Source organism: Artemia sp. Qi Xiang Cuo, chromosome 6, assembly GCF_049724085.1.
Source record: "Artemia sp. Qi Xiang Cuo chromosome 6, ASM4972408v1, whole genome shotgun sequence".
NCBI lineage: Eukaryota > Metazoa > Arthropoda > Branchiopoda > Anostraca > Artemiidae > Artemia > Artemia sp. Qi Xiang Cuo.
In genome coordinates this window covers 48,637,333-48,656,437 of record NC_142799.1, presented here as the reverse complement: position 1 = coordinate 48,656,437, position 19,105 = coordinate 48,637,333, and the positions used below count along the sequence as shown (strand labels likewise).

At 30.1% G+C, this 19,105-nt stretch overlaps 1 protein-coding gene and 1 non-coding gene across 3 annotated transcripts in view; both read left to right on the top strand.

Annotated features, from left to right (window-relative positions):
* Positions 1 to 19,105, top strand: part of LOC148951314 (cytidine deaminase-like) — a 43,923-nt gene that overhangs the window by 17,615 nt on the left and 7,203 nt on the right. The gene's annotated exons all lie outside the window — the stretch shown is intronic.
* Positions 13,452 to 13,745, top strand: LOC148951315 (signal recognition particle RNA). Its single transcript, XR_016141941.1, has one exon.

The window sequence follows — 19,105 nt, the reverse complement described above, 5'->3', positions numbered from 1 at the left end:
AATAGAAAAACCTATTCTTTTGCCCCCTTCCACCCTCTTTAAGCAGCCCCACAAGGTTCTCCCGGCGAGCAATTTTAGTGGATTTTGGATATGTTGTTCAGCGATTTCCTTTGAACATTTTTTTGTAAAAAAAACCTTTTGTTGCAATTTTGTCCTGGTCAAACCGTACTTATACTGGACTATAATGAAGCTAAAGCAAAACATGAGTTCACGTTTTGTATTTGTTTATGGAACTCTTTAGAGAGCAAGTGACGTCCTATAACAGGCCTAACCAATTAATTTTGAAATTGTGGAGGTGGCAATGCAACTCGACAAGCAGGTAGGAACCTCCAAATAAAACACCTTTGTTGTGCACTTTCTTTGTTCTTCACTTTCATTTTTGACATTTTCTTATTCCCGCTGTGGCTTGTAATTCTTGCTGCCACTACTCTGCTAGTAGTAACCTGTATAAAGGTTTGACGACTACATTGACGACTACAAGAATATACAGTGCAAGGGTTTGACGAGTACAAGAATATACACTATAGTTTCACGTGCACATTTTAAAAAGCTGGCAAACCTATAAAGTGGTCAAACATGTTTTGAGAGTATAATTGTTTGTTTTTTTGTTGTTTTTTTAAAATCGAAAACTAGAAAATATCAAATTGCGTATTTAGGAATGATTTTGTAGGAAAAGTTGTCTATCACCCATGCATTATCCACTGTTCCATTTCTTTGAAGTATGTGCTATCAAGAGTGGTTTATGATGTATTTGGACAATTGCCTTTAGTCAAGATTAGTTTGTTAGGAATGTGTCGGCAGATAGCATTTGTGAATTGGATCGTATGAAGGTGGAGAAAAAAAGGGGTTTAGCATTTTGCGAATTGGACTATACGAAGGATATTAATTGAATAATAGGGAAAAAACAGAGCTAGATAGCATTTGTGAATTGGATCTTATGAAGGTGGAGAAAAAAATGGTTTAGCATTTGCGAATTAGACTATACGAAGGATATCAGTTGAATAATAGGGGAAAATACAGAGCTAGATAGCATTTGCGAATTGGATCGTATGAAGGGGGAGAAAAAAAAGAAAGGGTTTAGAATTTGCGAATTTGACTATACGAACAATATTAATTGAATAATAGGGAAAAAACAGAGCTAGATAGCATTTGCGAATTGGATCGTATGAAGGTGGAGATAAAAGGGTATAGCATTTGCGAATTGGTGATTATCAGTTAAGGTAACCCCTCGGGGTCGTTAACTCATAGCGTATTTATTATAAATTTGGAACAATATCAATCTATGGAAAGGGTTAACGAGGATAAAATGGTCTTCTAACTTGACCTAGCTTTACTTCTTCGATGTGTTCTGTATAATACACAAGTGGTATTTGAACAGTGTTGTCAATTTAAAATAGAGTTTAACGTTATAGTATACTAAAAAGTTGATACTAAGTGAGATATAGATGGCAAGAAAAGAATTTTAATAATGGATAGCTTTACTTCTTCGATGTGTTCTGTATAATACACAAGTGGCGTTTGAACAGTGTTGTCAGTTTAAAACAGAGTCTAACGTTATAGTATACTAAAAGTTGATGCTAAGAGAGATGTAGATTGCAAGAAAAGAATTTTAGTAGTGAAATTCAGAACAAAACTTAGAAATCCTTGCAAATAAAGCAGTAAGGTTTATGAGAGTACAAACCATCAAGAATCCTAAGCACCAACGACCCTAACCAGCAGAGACCTAAACCTCCCAAAGGTCCTCTATCCCCCAAAATCGAAGGGTGCCCCCTCCCTCAAACTTTTTGGCCCCCTCCCCCATTTTTTTTTTGATTTTTTTTTTCTTTTTTTTTTGGAATTGACATTTTTTTCTGATAACAAGTATCATTTTGCGATCGTAGCTTTCAAATGTGAAACTTAAGTCTATTTTTGGATTGAAAAATAAACTATTTCTGTATAATCTGAGCTAATAAGGGGTTTTGACCGTAAACTCTAGTTTTTTGTTAGAAAATTTTGAAAAATACAATTCTTTGGTTCAACTATGAAACTTTAGCCCATTTTGGATTGAGAAACAAAACTATTTCCGTAAAATCTGAGCTAATAAGGGTTTTTGACCGTAAACTAGTTTTTTATAAGAAAATTATGGAAAATACAATTCTCTGATTCAAATGTGAAACTTAAGTCCATTTATGGATCGAAAAATAAAATTATTTCCGTAAAATCTGAGCTAATTGGGGTTTTTGACCGTAAACTATAGTTTTTTGTAAGAAAATTATGGAAAATATAATTCTCTGGTTCAAATGTGAAACTAAAGTCCATTTTTGGATATAAAAAATAAACTATTTCTGTAAAATCTGAGCTAATAAGGGTTTTTGACCGTAAACTCTAGTTTTTTGTAAGACAATTATGGAAAATACATTTCTCTGCTTCAAATGAGAAACTTAAGTCCATTTTTTGATCGAAAAAAAACCATTTCTGTAAAATATGAGCTAATAAGGCTTTTTGACCGTAAACTCTAGTTTTTGTAAGAAAATGATGGAAAATACAATATTCTGGTTCAAATGTGAAACTTAAGTCCATTTTTGGATCGAAAATAAAACTATTTCCGTAAAATCTGAGCTAATAAGGGTTTTTGACCGTAAACTCTAGTTTTTTTGTGAGAAAATTATGGAAAATACAATTCGTTGGCTCATAGGTGAGACTTAAGTCCAGTTTTGGACCGAAAAATAAATTATTTCTGTAAAATCTGAGTTAATAAGGGTTTTTGACCGTAAACTCTAGTTTTTTTTGTAAGAAAATTATGGAAAATACAATTCGTTGGCTCATAGGTGAAACTTAAGTCTATTTTTGGATCGAAAAATAAACTCTTTCTGTAAAATCTGAGCTAATAAGGATTTTTGACCGTAATACATTTCGTTGGCTCATAGGTGAAACTTAAGTCCATTTTTGGATTGAAAAATAAAGTGTTTCTGTAAAATATGAGCTAATAAGGGTTTTTGACCGTAAACTCTAGTTTTTTTGAAGAAAATTATGGAAAATACAATTCGTTGGCTCATAGGTGAGACTTAAGTTTAGTTTTGGATCGAAAAATAAACTATCTATGTAAAATCTGAGTTAATAAGGGTTTTTGACCGTAGACTCTAGTTTTTTGTAAGAAAATTATGTAAAATACAATTACCTGGCTCAAATGTGAAACTTAAGTCCATTTTTGGATCAAAAAATAAAACTATTTCCTTAAAATCTGAGCTAATAAGGGTCTTTGACCGGAAACTCTAGTTTTTTGTAAGAAAATTATGGAAAATACAATTCTCTAGTTCAAATGTGAAAATTAAGTCCATTTTTCGTTAAGTGTCAGAGTGAAAAAATTCGTTATCAACATCCTTTGTCAGATACATCAAATAAAAATGACAAAATCTAAATCTCAGAATGAATAAATGCTTTAGCAACATACTTTATCGGATATGTCGGATAAAATTGACAAAATATAAGTATCAGAGTGACTAAATTTTTCTTATCAACTTCCTTTACCAGATACATCGAATAAATTTGATAAAATATAAGTGTTTGAGTGAATAAATTTTTTTATCAACATCCTTTGTCAGATATTTCAAATAAAATTGACAAAATCTAAATTTCACAATGAATAAGTTCATTATCAACATCCTTTGTCGGACATGTCGGAAAAAATTGACGAAATCTAAGTATCAGAGTGAATATTTTTTTTAACAACATCCTTTGCCAGATACATCGAATAAAATTGATAAAATATAAGTGTCAGAGTGAATGAATTTTTTATCTACATCCTTTGTCAGATACATCAAATAAAATTGACAAAATCTAAATTTCAGAACGTATAAATGCTTTAACAACATCCTTTATCAGATGTCGGATAAAATTGACAAAATCTAAGTATCAGAGTGACTAAATTCTATATCAACATCCTTTTCTCGGATACATAGAATAAAATTTACAGAATCTAAGTGTCAGTGTGAATAATTTGTTTTTATCAACATCCTTTGTCAGATACATCAAATAAAATTGACAAAATCTAAATTTCAGAATGAATAAATTCATTATCAACATCCTTTGTCGGATATGTCGGATACAATTAACAAAATCTAAGTATCAGAGTGACTAAATTCTATATCAACATCCTTTTCTCGGATACATAGGATAAAAATGGCAAAATCTAAGTATCAGAGTGACTAAATTATATATCAACATCCTTTTCTCGGATACATAGGATAAAATTGACAAATTTTAAGTGTTAGAGTGAATAAATTTTTTTATCTACATCCATTGGCAGATACATTGGATAAAATTGACAAAATTTAAATTTTAGAACGAATAAATTCATTATAAACATTCTTTGTCGGATATGTCCGATAAAATTGACCAAATCTAAGTATCAGAGTAAATATAGTAAATACATAGGATAAAATTGACAAAATCTAAGTATCAGAGTGACTAAATTCTATATCAACATCCTTTTCTCGGATACATAGGATAAAATTGACAAATTCTAAGTGTTAGAGTGAATAATTTTTTTTTCAACATCCTTTATCGAATATGTAGGATCAAATTGATAGAATATAAGTGTCAGAGTGAATCAAATTTTTGTATCAAAATTCCTTTGTCAGGTATATCAAATAAAATTGACATAATCTAAATTTCAGAATAACTAAATGCTTGAACAACATCAGTTGTAGGATATGTCAAATACAATTGACAGTATATAAGCATCAGCTTGACTGAATTCTACATCAACATCCTTTTCTTAAATATATAGGATTAAAATGACAAATTCAAAGTGTTAGAGTGAATAAATTTTTTTTATTAACATCGTTTGGCAGATACATCGGATAGAATTGACAAAATATTAATTTTAGAATTAATGAATTCAATATCAACATCCTTTGTCAGATATGTCAGATAAAATTGACTAATCTAAGTATCAGAGTGAATAAATTTCTTATCAACATCCTTTTCCAGATATATCGAATAAAATTGATAAAATATAAGTGTAAGAGTGAATAAATTTTTTATCAACATCCTTTGTCAGATACATCAAATAAAATTGACAAAATCTAAATTTCAGATTGAATAGATTCATTATCAACATCCTTTGTCAGATATGTCGGATAAAATTGACAAAATCTAAGTATCAGCATGACTAAATTGTATATTAACATCCTTTTCTCGGATACATAGGATAAAATTGACAAAATCTAAGTTTCAGTGTGAATAATTTTTTTTTATCAACATCCTTTGTCAGATACATCAAATAAAATTGACAAAATCTAAATTTCAGAATGAATCAATTCATTATCAACATTCTTTGTCGGAAATGTCGGATAAAATTGACAAAGTATAAGTGTCAGAGTGAATAATTTTTTTTTATCAACATCCTTTGTCAGATACATCAAAAAAAATTGACAAAATCTAAATTTCAGAAAGAATAACTACTTTAACAACATCCTTTATCGGATATGTCGGTTAAAATCGACAAAATCTAAGTATCAGAGTGACTAAATTCTATATCAACATCCTTTGCTCGGATACATAGGATAAAATTGACAAATTCTAAGTGTTAGAGTGAATAATTTTTTTTTATCAACATGCTTTGGCAGATACATCGGATAAAATTGACAAAATCTAAATTTCAGAATGAATAAATTCATTATCAACATCCTTTGTCGGGTATGTCGGATAAAATTGACAAAATCTAAGTATCAGAGTGAATATATTTTTTTAACAACATCCTTTTCCAGATACATCTAATAAAATTGATAAAATATAAGTGTCAGAGTTAATAAATTTTTTTTATCAACATCCTTTGTCAGATACATCAAATAAAATTGACAAAATCTAAATTTCAGAATAAATAAATGCTTTAACAACATCCTTTATCGGATATGTCGGATAAAATTGACAAAATCTCAGTATCAGAGTGACTAAATTCTATATCAACATCCTTTTCTCGGATACATAGGATAAAATTGAAAGAATCTAAGTGTCAGAGTGAATTATTTTTTTTTATCAACACCCTTTTCTCGGATACATAGGATAAAATTGACAAAATCTAAATTTCAGAATGAATAAATTCATTATCAACATCCTTTGCCGGATATGTCGGATAAAATTGACAAAATCTAAATTTCAGAATGAATAAATGCTTTAACAACATCCTTTATCGGATATGTCGGATAAAATTGACAAAATGTAAGTATCAGAGTGAATAATTTTTTGTCTCAACATCCTTTGCCAGATACATCGAATAAAATTGACAGAATCTAATTGTCAGAGTGAATAATTTTTTTTATCAAAATCCTTTGTCAGATACATCGAGTAGAAATTGACAAAATCTAAATATCAGAATGAATAATTGCTTTAACAACATCCTTTATCAGATTGTCGGATAAATTGACAAAATCTAAGTATCAGAGTGATTAAATTCTACATCAACATCCTTTTCTCGGATACATAGATTAAAATTGACAAAATCTAAGTGTTACAGTGAATATTTTTTTATCAACATCCTTTGCCAGTTACATCGGATAAAATTGACAAAATCTAAGTGTCAGAGTTTACAAATTCATTATCAACATCCTTTGTCGGATATGTCGGATAAAATTGATAAAATCTAAGTATCAGAGTGATTAAATTCCATATCAATATCATTTTCTAGGATATATGGGATAAAATTGACAAAATCTAAGTATCAGAGTGAAAAAATGCTTTATCAACATCCTTTAAATGCATTATCAACATCATTTGTCGTCTATATTGAATAAAATTGACAAGACATGGAGTGTATACCGCGACGGCGCATACATAGTGAGAGAGACATGCAAAGTCGATATAGCTTTATTTCATTTTTTTATAGTTAATTTAGACGAGGTTACGTTCGTGCACGTAACCTCGTCTAAATTAACCATAAAAAATGAATCACTCTGATGCTTAGATTTTGTCAATTTTATCCGACAAATCCAATAAAGGATGTTGTTAAAGCATTTATTTATTCTGATATTTAGATTTTGTCAATTTCTATTCGATGTATCTGACAAAGGATGTTGATAAAAAAAAATTATTCACTCTGACACTTAGATTCTGTCAATTTTATTCGATGTATCTGGCAAAGGATGTTGATAAAAAAAAATATTCACTCTGATACTTAGATTTTGTCAATTTTATCCGACATATCCGACATAAGATGTTGATAATGAATTTATTCACTCTGATACTTAGATTTTGTCAATTTTATCCAATCTATCTGGCAAAGGATGTTGATAAAAAAAAATTATTCACTCTAAAACTTAGAATTTGTCAATTTTATCCTATGTATCCGAGAAAAGGATATTGATATAGAATTTAGTCGCGCTGATACTTAGATTTTGTCAATTTTATCCGATATATCCGATAAAGGATATTGTTAAAGCATTTATTCATTCTGAAATTTAGATTTTGTCAATTTTATCTGACATATCCGACAAAAGATGTTGATAATGAATTTATTCATTCTGAAATTTAGATTTTGTCAATTTTATTCTATGTATCCGAGAAAAGGATGTTGATAAGAAAAATTTATTCACTCTGACACTTAGATTCTGTCAATTTTATCCTATGTATCCGAGAAAAGGATGTTGATATAGAATTTAGTCACTCTGATACTTAGATTATGTTAATTTTATCCGACATATCCGATAAAGGATGTTTTTAAAGCATTTATTCATTCTGAAATTTAGATTTTGTCAATTTTATTTGATGTATCTGAAAAAAGATGTTGATAAAAAAAAATTATTCACTCTGACACTTATATTCTAGCAATTGTATCCGATTTATCTGGCAAAAGATGTTGTTAAAAAAAATATTCACTCTGACACTTATATTTTGTCAATTTGATCTGACATATCCGACAAAGGATGTTGATAATGAATTTATTCATTCTGAAATTTAGATTTTGTCAATTTTATCCGATGTATCTACCAAAGGATGTTGATAAAAAAAATTTATTCACTCTAACACTTAGAAATTGTCAATTATATTCTATGTATCCGAGAAAAGGATGTTGATATAGAATTTAGTCACTCTGATACTTAGATTTTGTCAATTTTAACTGACATATCCGATAAAGAATGTTGTTAAAGTATTTCTTCATTCCGAAATTTAGATTTTGTCAATTTTATTTGATGTATCTGACAAAGGAATTTGATAAAAAAAAATTATTCACTCTGATACTTAGATTTTGTAAATTTTATCCGACATATCCGACAAAGGATGTTGATAATGAATTTATTCATTCTGAAATTTAGATTTTGTCAATTTTATTTGATGTATCTGACAAAGGATGTTGATAAAAAAATTTATTCGCACTGACACTTAGATTCGATCATTTTTATCCTATGTATCCGAGAAAAGGATGTTAATATAGAATTTAGTCACTCTGATACTTAGATTTATTCAATCTGATACTTAGATTTTGTCAATTTTATCCGACATATCCGACAAAGGATGTTGATAATGAATTTATTCATCCTGCAATTTAGATTTTGTCAATTTTATTTGCTGTATCTGACAAAGGATGTTGATAAAAAAAATTTATTCACTCTGACACTTATATTTTATCAATTTTATTCGATTTATCTGTCAATGGATATTGTTAAAAAAAAATTCACCCTGATACTTAGATTTTTTCAATTTTATCCGACATATCCGACAAAGGATGTTGATAATGAATTTATTCATTCTGAAATTTAGATTTTGTCAATTTTATTTGATATATCTGGCAAAGGATGTTGATATAAAATTTAATCACGCTGATACTTAGATTTTGTCAATTTTATCCGATATATCCGATAAAGGATGTTGTTAAAATATTTATTAATTCTGAAATTTAGATTTTGTCAATTTTATTTGATGTATCTGACAAAGTTGTTGATTGAAAAATTTATTCACTCTGACACTTATATTTTGTCAATTTTATTCGATGTATCTGGCAAAAGATGTTGATAAAAAAAAATGTTCACTCTGATACTTAGATTTTGTCAATTTTATCTGAAATATCCGATAAAGGATGTTGTTAAAGCTTTTATTCGTTCTGAAATTTAGATTTTGTGAATGTTATCTGATGTATCTGACAAAGGATGTTGATAAAAATTTATTCACTCTAACACTTATATTTTATCAATTTTATTCGATGTATCTGGCAAAGGATGTTGATAAAAAAAATTAGTCACTCTGATACTTAGATTTTGTCAATTTTATCCTACATATCCGATAAAGGATATTGTTAAAGCATTTATTCATTCTGAAATTTAGATTTTTTCAATTTTATTTGATATATCTGATAAAGGATGTTGATAGTGAATTTATTCACTCTGACACTTAACGAAAAATGGACTTAAGTTTCACATTTGAACCAGAGAATTGTATTTTCCATAATTTTCTTACAAAAAACTAGAGTTTACGGTCAAAAACCCTTATTAGCTCAGATTTTACGGAAATAGTTTTATTTTTCGATCCAAAAATGGACTTAAGTTTCACATTTGAGCCAGAGAATTGTATTTTCCATAATTTTCTTACAAAAAGCTAGAGTTTACGGTCAAAAACCCTTATTAACTCAGATTTTACATATAGTTTATTTTTCGATCCAAAACTGGACTTCAGTTTCACCTATGAGCCAACGAATTGTATTTTCCATAATTTTCTTACAAAAAACTAGAGTTTACAGTGAAAAACCTTTATTAGCTCAGATTTTACGGAAATAGTTTTATTTTTCGATCCAAAAATAGTCTTAAGTTTCACATTTGAACCAGAGAATTGTATTTTCCATAATTTTCTTACAAAAAGCTAGAGTTTACGGTCAAAAACCCTTATTAACTCAGATTTTACAAAAATAGTATATTTTTCGATCCAAAACTGGACTGAAGTTTCACCTATGAGCCAGTGAATTGTATTTTCCGTAATTTTTTTTTACAAGAAACTAGAGTTTACGGTCAAAAACCCTTATTAGCTCAGATTTTACGGAACTAGTTTTATTTTTCGATCCAAAACTGGACTTAAGTTTCACATTTGAACCAGAGAAATGTATTTTCCGTAATTTTCTTACAAAAAAATAGAGTTTACGGTCCAAAACCCTTATTAGCTCAGATTTTACAGAAATAGTTTATTTTTTCGATCCAAAAATGGACTTAAGTATCACATTTGAACCAGAGAATTGTATTTTCCATAATTTTCTTACAAAAAACTATAGTTTACGCTCAAACCTTAATTAGCTCAGATTTTACGGAAATAGTTTTATTTTTCGATCCATAAATTGACTTAAGTTTCACATTTGAACGAGAAAATTGTATTTTCCATATTTTTCTTACAAAAAACTAGAGTTTACGGTCAAAAACCCTTTTTAACTCAGATTTTACAGAAATAGTTTATTATTCGATCCAAAAATGGACTTAAGTTTCACATTTGAAAGCTACGATCGCAATGAATGATGCTTGTTATCAGAAAAAAATGTCAATTGCCAAAAAAAAAGTAAAAAAATAAAAAAAAAATGGGGGGAGCAGGCCAAAAAGTTGGAGGGAGGGGCGCCCTTCGATTTTGGGGATAGGGGACCTTTTGGGGGTTTAGGTATCTGCTGGATAGGGTCGTTGGTGCTTATGATCCTCAATGGTTCGTACTCACATACACCTTACTACTTGATTTGCAAGGATTTCTAAGGTTTGTTCTGAATTTCATTATTCAAATTCTTTTCTTGCCATCTACATCTCTCTTGGTATCAACTTTTTGGTATACTATAACGTTAGACTCTATTTTAAACTGACAACAATGTTCAAACGCCACTTGTGTTTTATACAGAACACATCGAAGAAGTAAAACTACCCATTATTAAAATTCTTTTCTTGCCATCTACATCTCTCTTAGTATCAACTTTTTAGTATACTATTACGTTAAACTTTATTTTAAATTGACAACAATATTCAAACACCACTTGTGTATTATACAGAACACATCGAAGAAGTAAAGCTAGGTCAAGTCATAAGACCATTTTATCATCGTTAATCATTTCCTTAGATTGATATTGTTCCACATTTATAATAAACACGCTATGAGTTAACAACCCCGAGGGGTTACCTTTACTGATAATCACCAATTCGTAGATGCTACACCCTTTTTTCTCCACCTTCATACGATCCAATTCGCAAATGCTATCTAGCTCTGTTTTTTTCCCTATTATTCAATTAATATCGTTCGTATAGTCCAATTCGTAAATGTTAAACCCTTTTTTTCCACCTTCATACTATCCAATTTGCGAATGCTATCTAGCTCTGTTTTTTCCCTATTATTCAATTAATATCCTTCGCATAGTCCAATTCGCAAATGCTAAACCTTTTTTTCTCCACCTTCATACGATCCAATTCGCAAATGCTATCTAGCTCTGTTTTTTTCCCTATTATTCAATTAATATCGTTCGTATAGTCCAATTTGCAAATGTTAAACCCCTTTTTTTCTCCTCCTTCATACGATCCAATTCACAAATGATATCTGCCGACACATTCCTAACAAACTAATCTTGACTAAAGGCAATTGTCCAAAAAAATCATAAACCACTCTTGATAGCACAGACTTAAAAGAAATGGAACAGTGGATAATGCATGGGTGATAGACAGCTTTTACTACAAAACCATTCCTAAATACGCAATTTGACATTTTCTAGTTTTCGATTTAAACAAAACAAAAAAAACAAACAAGTATACTCTCAAAACGTGTTTGAACACTTTATAGGTTTGCCAGCTTTTTAAAATGTGCACGTGAAACTATAGCGTATATTCTTGTACTCGTCAAACCCTTGCACTGTATATTCTTGTAGTCGTCAATATAGTCGTCAAACCTTTATACAGGTTACTACTTCTGCTAACTAACTATTTCTTTGTTTTCGCTGTCGTATATCTTCTAAGCATATATTTCTTTGTTCTTTATTTCCATTTTTTATTCGTTCTGATCCTCATTGTCACATGTCTTGTAACCCCTTATTTTGTTGTTCTTCACTTTCGATCTTGAGCTATTGTGATTCTTCCTATCACTTAACTTTTAACCGTATATTTCTTTGTTCGTCAATTTCGTTTTTGATTCGTTGTAGTTATCGTTTTTCCAAGTATTCTAACCACACATTTCTTTGTTTTTCATTTTCGTTTGTCATTGCTTCAGACATTTATTCAATGCCCTTTGCCTTAGTTGCTCGGATTGGTCTTGGCACTTTTGGTGGTCTAGGTTTTTCATTTTCACCCGTTCATCTATATTTCTCAGGTCGTTCTCTTGATTTTGTCTCATTTGATGGTCCAGTTTTTCTCGTTTTGAGCTTACGTTTTGTCCTCTTTTGTTTTGGTTTTTGTCCTCATTTTGAGCTTACATTAGTTATGTCTTCTAAATAGAAAAAAGAAAGAAAGTAGAAATATACAGAGTACTACAAAGAATTGCTTCTCTTGAAAATGAAAAATTAAAAATTGACTTTCAGCTCAACCCATTCATTTCAACTGAACCTCAGTGCAATTAAACCCTCGAAACTCAGTCCCCATTTAACCCAATTCATTTGACTCAACCCACACGCAACTCATGCCCCATTAAATTCAACATCCATTTTATTCAATCTTAACTCAATTCGACCTATCCTTACATTTGAATGGAAGTTGAGTTAAAAGGGAGTTAAGTTGCTTGGGGTTGAGCCACACACACACACCAAGAAACAAATTTCCCCTTATTTAGTATTAGTAGTAATGACAAAAAATTCGCACTCAGCAATTTAACATAAAAAAAATGTTATATAAGTTCGAAATTCGGTAAGTATTTACCAAATCATATTATTGAGTAACAACTAAAGTGAATATACCATTCGATGCCTTTTTTTATGCTTATTACGAATATAATAATCATTTCTATCGGAAATAAATTTTATCCCTCCCCCCCTATATATGCCAATTCAGGCTATATATTTCTACATTAGGGGGGGGGGGATAGGGGTTAAGTTTAAACTTATCTCCCATTTACATCAGAAAAAAAATTTGCAAACACCCCCCACCCCTAATGTAGAAATATATACCCTGAATTGGCAAATATAGGGGGGGGGGGGTCTGAAATTCATTTCCGATAGAAATGATTATTATATTCGTAATCAGCATAAAAAAGGCATCGAATGGTATATTCACTTTAGTTGTTACTCAATAATATGATTTGGTAAATATTTACCCGGAATTATGTAATAAATCCAAGAGTCCCCCTAAAAAAACAGAGCAAATAAGTATGCCTATTGGTTTTAAATTAACAAATTTCTAATAATTATTATGCCAGATTGGTATATTTGTTCACGACAAAAAATGCTACGGAATCAAGAGTAATTGCATACAGAAAAAGCATCTCCGGTGGGATTTGAAACCATCGACTAGTTTTTTCAATTTGAAGGTAATAATATTTGTCTATCGGCTGGAAGCGGTAGCGCGCTTCTGTAACCTGAGTGGGTGCCGGAAACAGTGGATGATGTGAGGATGGGGTTCCTCTGACATAGTTGCTCATGTTGAGTAGGCGTCCACATTAAGTCTTGCGTCAACATCGTGACCCCAGCGAAAGTCAAGATCACGAGGTTGCTTAAAGAGGTTTATACCGGGCCAGAGGGGAAACTAAGCAGCCAGAAGCGCCCGCTTAGGACAGTATTGGGACAGCGCCTGTGAGTAGGGGCTATGTTGGAGCCTATCCAATATAATCAGAACTGGTTTCATTTTGCGTATTTTTGGCAAATTTATTTTTTCAATTTGAAATGCAATCTTAAAAGAACAAAGGACTCCAAACTATATGCATTCCCCCCCCCTGACACACTTTTAGGTCTATTTACACCCGAAAAACGGGACTTTTTAAGACTTTTCTTCTTCTTTTTGATATTTCAAAATTATATAGTTTTTCAGGCCAGTATTTTCGTCAGTGTTACAACGTTGAACCGTGAAAATAAAAAATCAAATTAGTTAATTAAATTTGACAGGCTTTTCGTCAGTAAAAAATCTAACTTAAAAATTAAATCGATTCCCAAAAGAATTGAATCTTCAAAGAAAAGCTACGCTTTCTTAAGCTGTTTGGTTTTACATGTATTTAGCTTATTTTTTTTTATGTGTATTTAGTTTAGTTTTTGAGAATTTGTTACCCACAATTCTCTTTTTATATATGGCGCTCTGGCACCCACATAAATGTATATAGAAATATTTGTCGTTAAAAATTGAATTCACGCTTTTTAACTGTAAGACACAAAAGAAGTGAAGTTTGGTTAATGCTAATGAAATAAAACAAAATAGGATAAATATGTATATATATATATATATATATATATATATATATATATATATATATATATATATATATATATATATATATATATATATATATATATATATATATATATATATATATATATATATATATATATATATATATATATATATATATATATATATATATATATATATATATATATATATATATATATATATATATATATATATATATATATATATATATATATATATATATATGTGTGTGTGTGTGTATATATATATATATATATATATATATATATATATATATATATATATATATATATATATATATATATATATATATATATATATATATATATATATATATATATATATATATATATATATATATATATATATATATATATATATATATATATATATATATATATATATATATATATATATATATATATATATATATATATATATATATATATATATATATATATATATATATATAAGTAGTAAGGGTGTGCACAGTTTCAACCCTACATTCAACCCTACAAGAATATGCAGCGTAGCTTCACGTGCACATTTTAAAAAGCTAGCAAACCTATAAAGTGTTCAAACATGTTTTGAAACTATAGTCAAGGTTGTATAACACAACCAGAGTGGTTTTTGAGACAACACCCATAAAGCGAGCAGTACGAGCGAGGATTCCCCACTGGTTCCTGAAGTCTAGCTTGTTACACAAGTTTGCTTCAACTCCTCGGTTTCATGGATGCTACAATCAGAATTGTTTGATTGACATTTGCAAAAAGGGATAAGGGATTCGTGAATTGGACTGTACGAACGATCTTATTTGAATAATAGGGAAATAAACAGAGCTAGATAACTTTTGCAAATTGGATAGTATGACGATGGAGAAAAAGGGTTAAAGTGATTAGTAGTTAAGGTAACCTCAATGGCGTTTGAACAGTGTTGTCAGTTTAAAATAGAGTCTAACGTTATAGTATACTAAAAAGTTGATACTAAGAGAGATGTAGATGGCAAGAAAAGAATTTTAATAATGGATAGCTTTGCTTCTTCGATGTGTTCTGTATAATACACAAGTGGCGTTTGAACAGTGTTGTCAGTTTAAAATAGAGTCTAACGTTATAGTATACTAAAAAGTTGATACTAAGAGAGATGTGGATGGCAAGAAAATAATTTTACTAATGAAATTCAGAACAAACCTTAGAAATCCTTGCAAATCAAGTAGTAAGGTGTATGTGAGTACGAACCATCAAGGATCATAAGCACCGATAACCCTAACCAGCAGAAACATCAACTCCCCAAAGGTCCCCTATCCCCAAAATCGAAGGGCATCCCCCTCCCCTCCAACTTTTTGGCCCCCGCCCCCCATTTTTTTTTTATTTTTTATTTTTTGAATTTTTTTTTTATTATTTTTTTTAACTTGATATATTTTTTCTACTTTTTTTTTTACATGTCTTCGAATGAGATGAAACATACTTTAAACAAAACAAAAAAATCACACTTACATTCTCATAATTTTTCAAAGTTCATTTTGGATTTCTTTCGTTGAAATGCAAGAGTTGGAATATTTCAGTAGTGTTTTGTCGTGGTTTACCTTGTCCGACTTACATTCTCTTGATTTTTTAAAGTTCATTTTGGGTTTCTTTCGTTGAAATGTAAGAGTTGGCATATTTCAGTAGTGTTTTGTTGTGGTTTACCTTGTCACACTTACATTCTCTTGATTTTTCCTGTAAAATCTCAGCTAATAAGGGTTTTTGACCGTAAACTCTAGTTTTTTGTAAGAAAATTATAGAAAATACAATTCTCTGGTTCAAATGTGAAACTTAAGTCCAGTTATGGATCGAAAAATAAAACTATTTCTGTAAAATCTGAGCTAATAAGGGTGTTTGACCGTAAACTCTAGTTTTTTGTAAGAAAATTATGGAAAATACAATTCGTTGGCTCATAGGTGAAACTTAAGTCCAGTTATGGATCGAAAAATAAAACTATTTCCGTAAAATCTGAGCTAATACGGGTTTTTTGACCGTAAACTCTAGTTTTTTGTAAGAAAAATATGTCAAATACAATTCTCTGGTTCAAACGTGAAACTTAAGTCCAGTTATGGATCGAAAAATAAAACTATTTCTGTAAAATCTGAGCTAATAAGGATTTTTGACCGTAAACTTTAATTTTTTTGTAAGAAAATTATGAAAAATCAAATTCGTTTGCTCATAGGTGAAACTTAAGTCTATTTTTGGATCGAAAAATAAAACTATTTCTGTAAAATCTGAGCTTTTAAAGAATTGGGACATTATTTAAATTATGGCGTAAAGAGTGAGGTTTAGAGAAGGAGGCAACCTCCCTCGTAAACTTAATAATTTTTGTTTGTATAAAATTTCAATATGAAAGAGTTGGAATTGTATCTTCCGTAGTTATCTTACAAAAAACTAGAAATTACGGTCAAAAACCTTTTTTAGCTCAAATATCTCGGAAATAGTTTTATTTTTTGAACCATAACTAGGCTTAAGTTTCATATTTGAACCAAGGAAATGAATTTTACATAATATTCTAACAATAAACACTAGAGTTTACAGACAAAAACACCTATTAGCTCAGATTTTACTGAAATAGTTTTTATTTTTTCGATCCATACCTGGACTTAAGTTTCACCTATGAACCAGAGAAATGTATTTTCGACAATTTTCTTACATAAAAACTAGTTTACGGTCAAAAACCCTTATTAGCTCAGATTTTACAGAAATAGTTTTATTTTTCGATCCATAACTGGACTTAAATTTCACATTTGAATCAGATAATTGTATTTTCCATAATTTTTTTTTGGAAAAACAAGTTTTTTCAACTTAAAGTAAGGTTCAATATTGAAATTTTAAACGAACAAAAATTATTACGTTTACGAGGGAGGTTGCCTCCTTCTCTAAACCTCACTCTTTACGCCAAAATTTAAATATTGTCCCAATTCTTTAAAAGCTCAGATTTTACAGAAATAGTTTTATTTTTCGATCCAAAAATAGACTTAAGTTTCACCTATGAGCTAACGAATCGTATTTACTATAATTTTCTTACAAAAAACTAAAGTTTACGGTCATAAACCCTTATAAGCTCAGATTTTACAGAAATAGTTTTGTTTTTCGATCCATAACTGGACTTAAGTTTCACATGTGAACCAGAGAATTGTATTTTCCATAATTTTCTTACAAAAACTAAATTTTACGGTCAAAAAACCCTTATTAGCTCAGATTTTACGGAAATATTTTTATTTTTCGATCCATAGCTGGACTTAAGTTTCACCTATGAGCCAACGAATTGTATTTTCCATAATTTTCTTACAAAAAACTAGAGTTTACGGTCAAACACCCTTATTAGCTCAGATTTTACAGAAACAGTTTATTTTTCGATCCATAACTGGACTTAAGTTTCACATTTGAACCAGAGAAATGTATTTTCCATAATTTTCTTACAAAAACTAGAGTTTACGGTCAAAAACCCTATTAGCTCAGATTTTACAGGAAAAATCAAGCGAATGTAAGTGTGACAAAGTAAATCACAACAAAACACTACTGAAATATTCCAACTCTTGCATTTCAACGAATGAAATCCAAAATGAACTCTAAAAAATCAACAGAATGTAACTATGACAAGGTAAAGCACGACAAAACACTACTGAAATATTTCAACTCTGGCATTTCAATGAAAGAAATCCAAAATGAACTTTGAAAAATCAAGAGAATGTAATTTTGACAAGGTAAACCACAACAAAACAGTACTGAAATATTCCAACTCTTGCATTTCAACGAAAGAAATCCAAAATGAACTTTGAAAAATCAAGAGAAAGTAAGTGTGACAAGGTAAAGCACAACAAAACACTACTGAAATATTCCAACTCTTGCATTTCAATGAAATAAATCCAAAAGGAACTTTGAAAAATCATGAGAATGTAGGTGTGACAAGGTAAACCATTACATAACACTACTGAAATATTCCAACTCTTGCATATTGAAATTTTAAACGAACAAAAATTATTACGTATACGAAGGAGGTAGGATTGGGGCCAAGGGGGCCAAAAATGGGGGGAGGGTCCAAAAATTTGGAGGGGAGGGGGGCGCCCTTCGAGTTTGGGGATAGGAGACCTTTGGGGGGTTGATGTATCTGCTGGTTAGGGTCATTGGTGCTTATGATCCTTGATGGTTCGTACTCACATACACCTTACTACTTGATTTGCAAGGATTTCTAAGGTTTGTTCTGAATTTCATTATTAAAATTATTTTCTTGCCATCTACATCTCTCTTAGTATCAACTTTTTAGTATACTATAACGTTAGACTCTATTTTAAACTGACAACACTGTTCAAACGCTACTTCCGTATTATACAGAACACATCGAAGAAGTAAAGCTATCCATTATTAGAATTATTTTCTCACCATCTGGATCTCTCTGATTATCAACTTTTTAGTATAGTCTAACGTTAGACTCTATTTTAAACTGACAACACTGTTCAAACGCCATTGAGGTTACCTTAACTGCTAATCACTTTAACCCTTTTTCTTCATCTTCATACGATCCAATTTGCAAAAGTTATCTAGCTCTGTTTATTTCCCTATTATTCAAATAAGATCGTTCGTACAGTCCAATTCGCGAATCCCCTTATCCCTTTTTGCAAATGTCAATCAAATAATTCTGATTGTAGCATCCAAGAAAACATGGAGTTGAAGCAAACTTGTGTAACAAGCTAGACTTCAGGAACAAGTGGGGAATCCCCGCTCGTACTGCTCGCTTTATGGGTGTTGTCTCAAAAACCA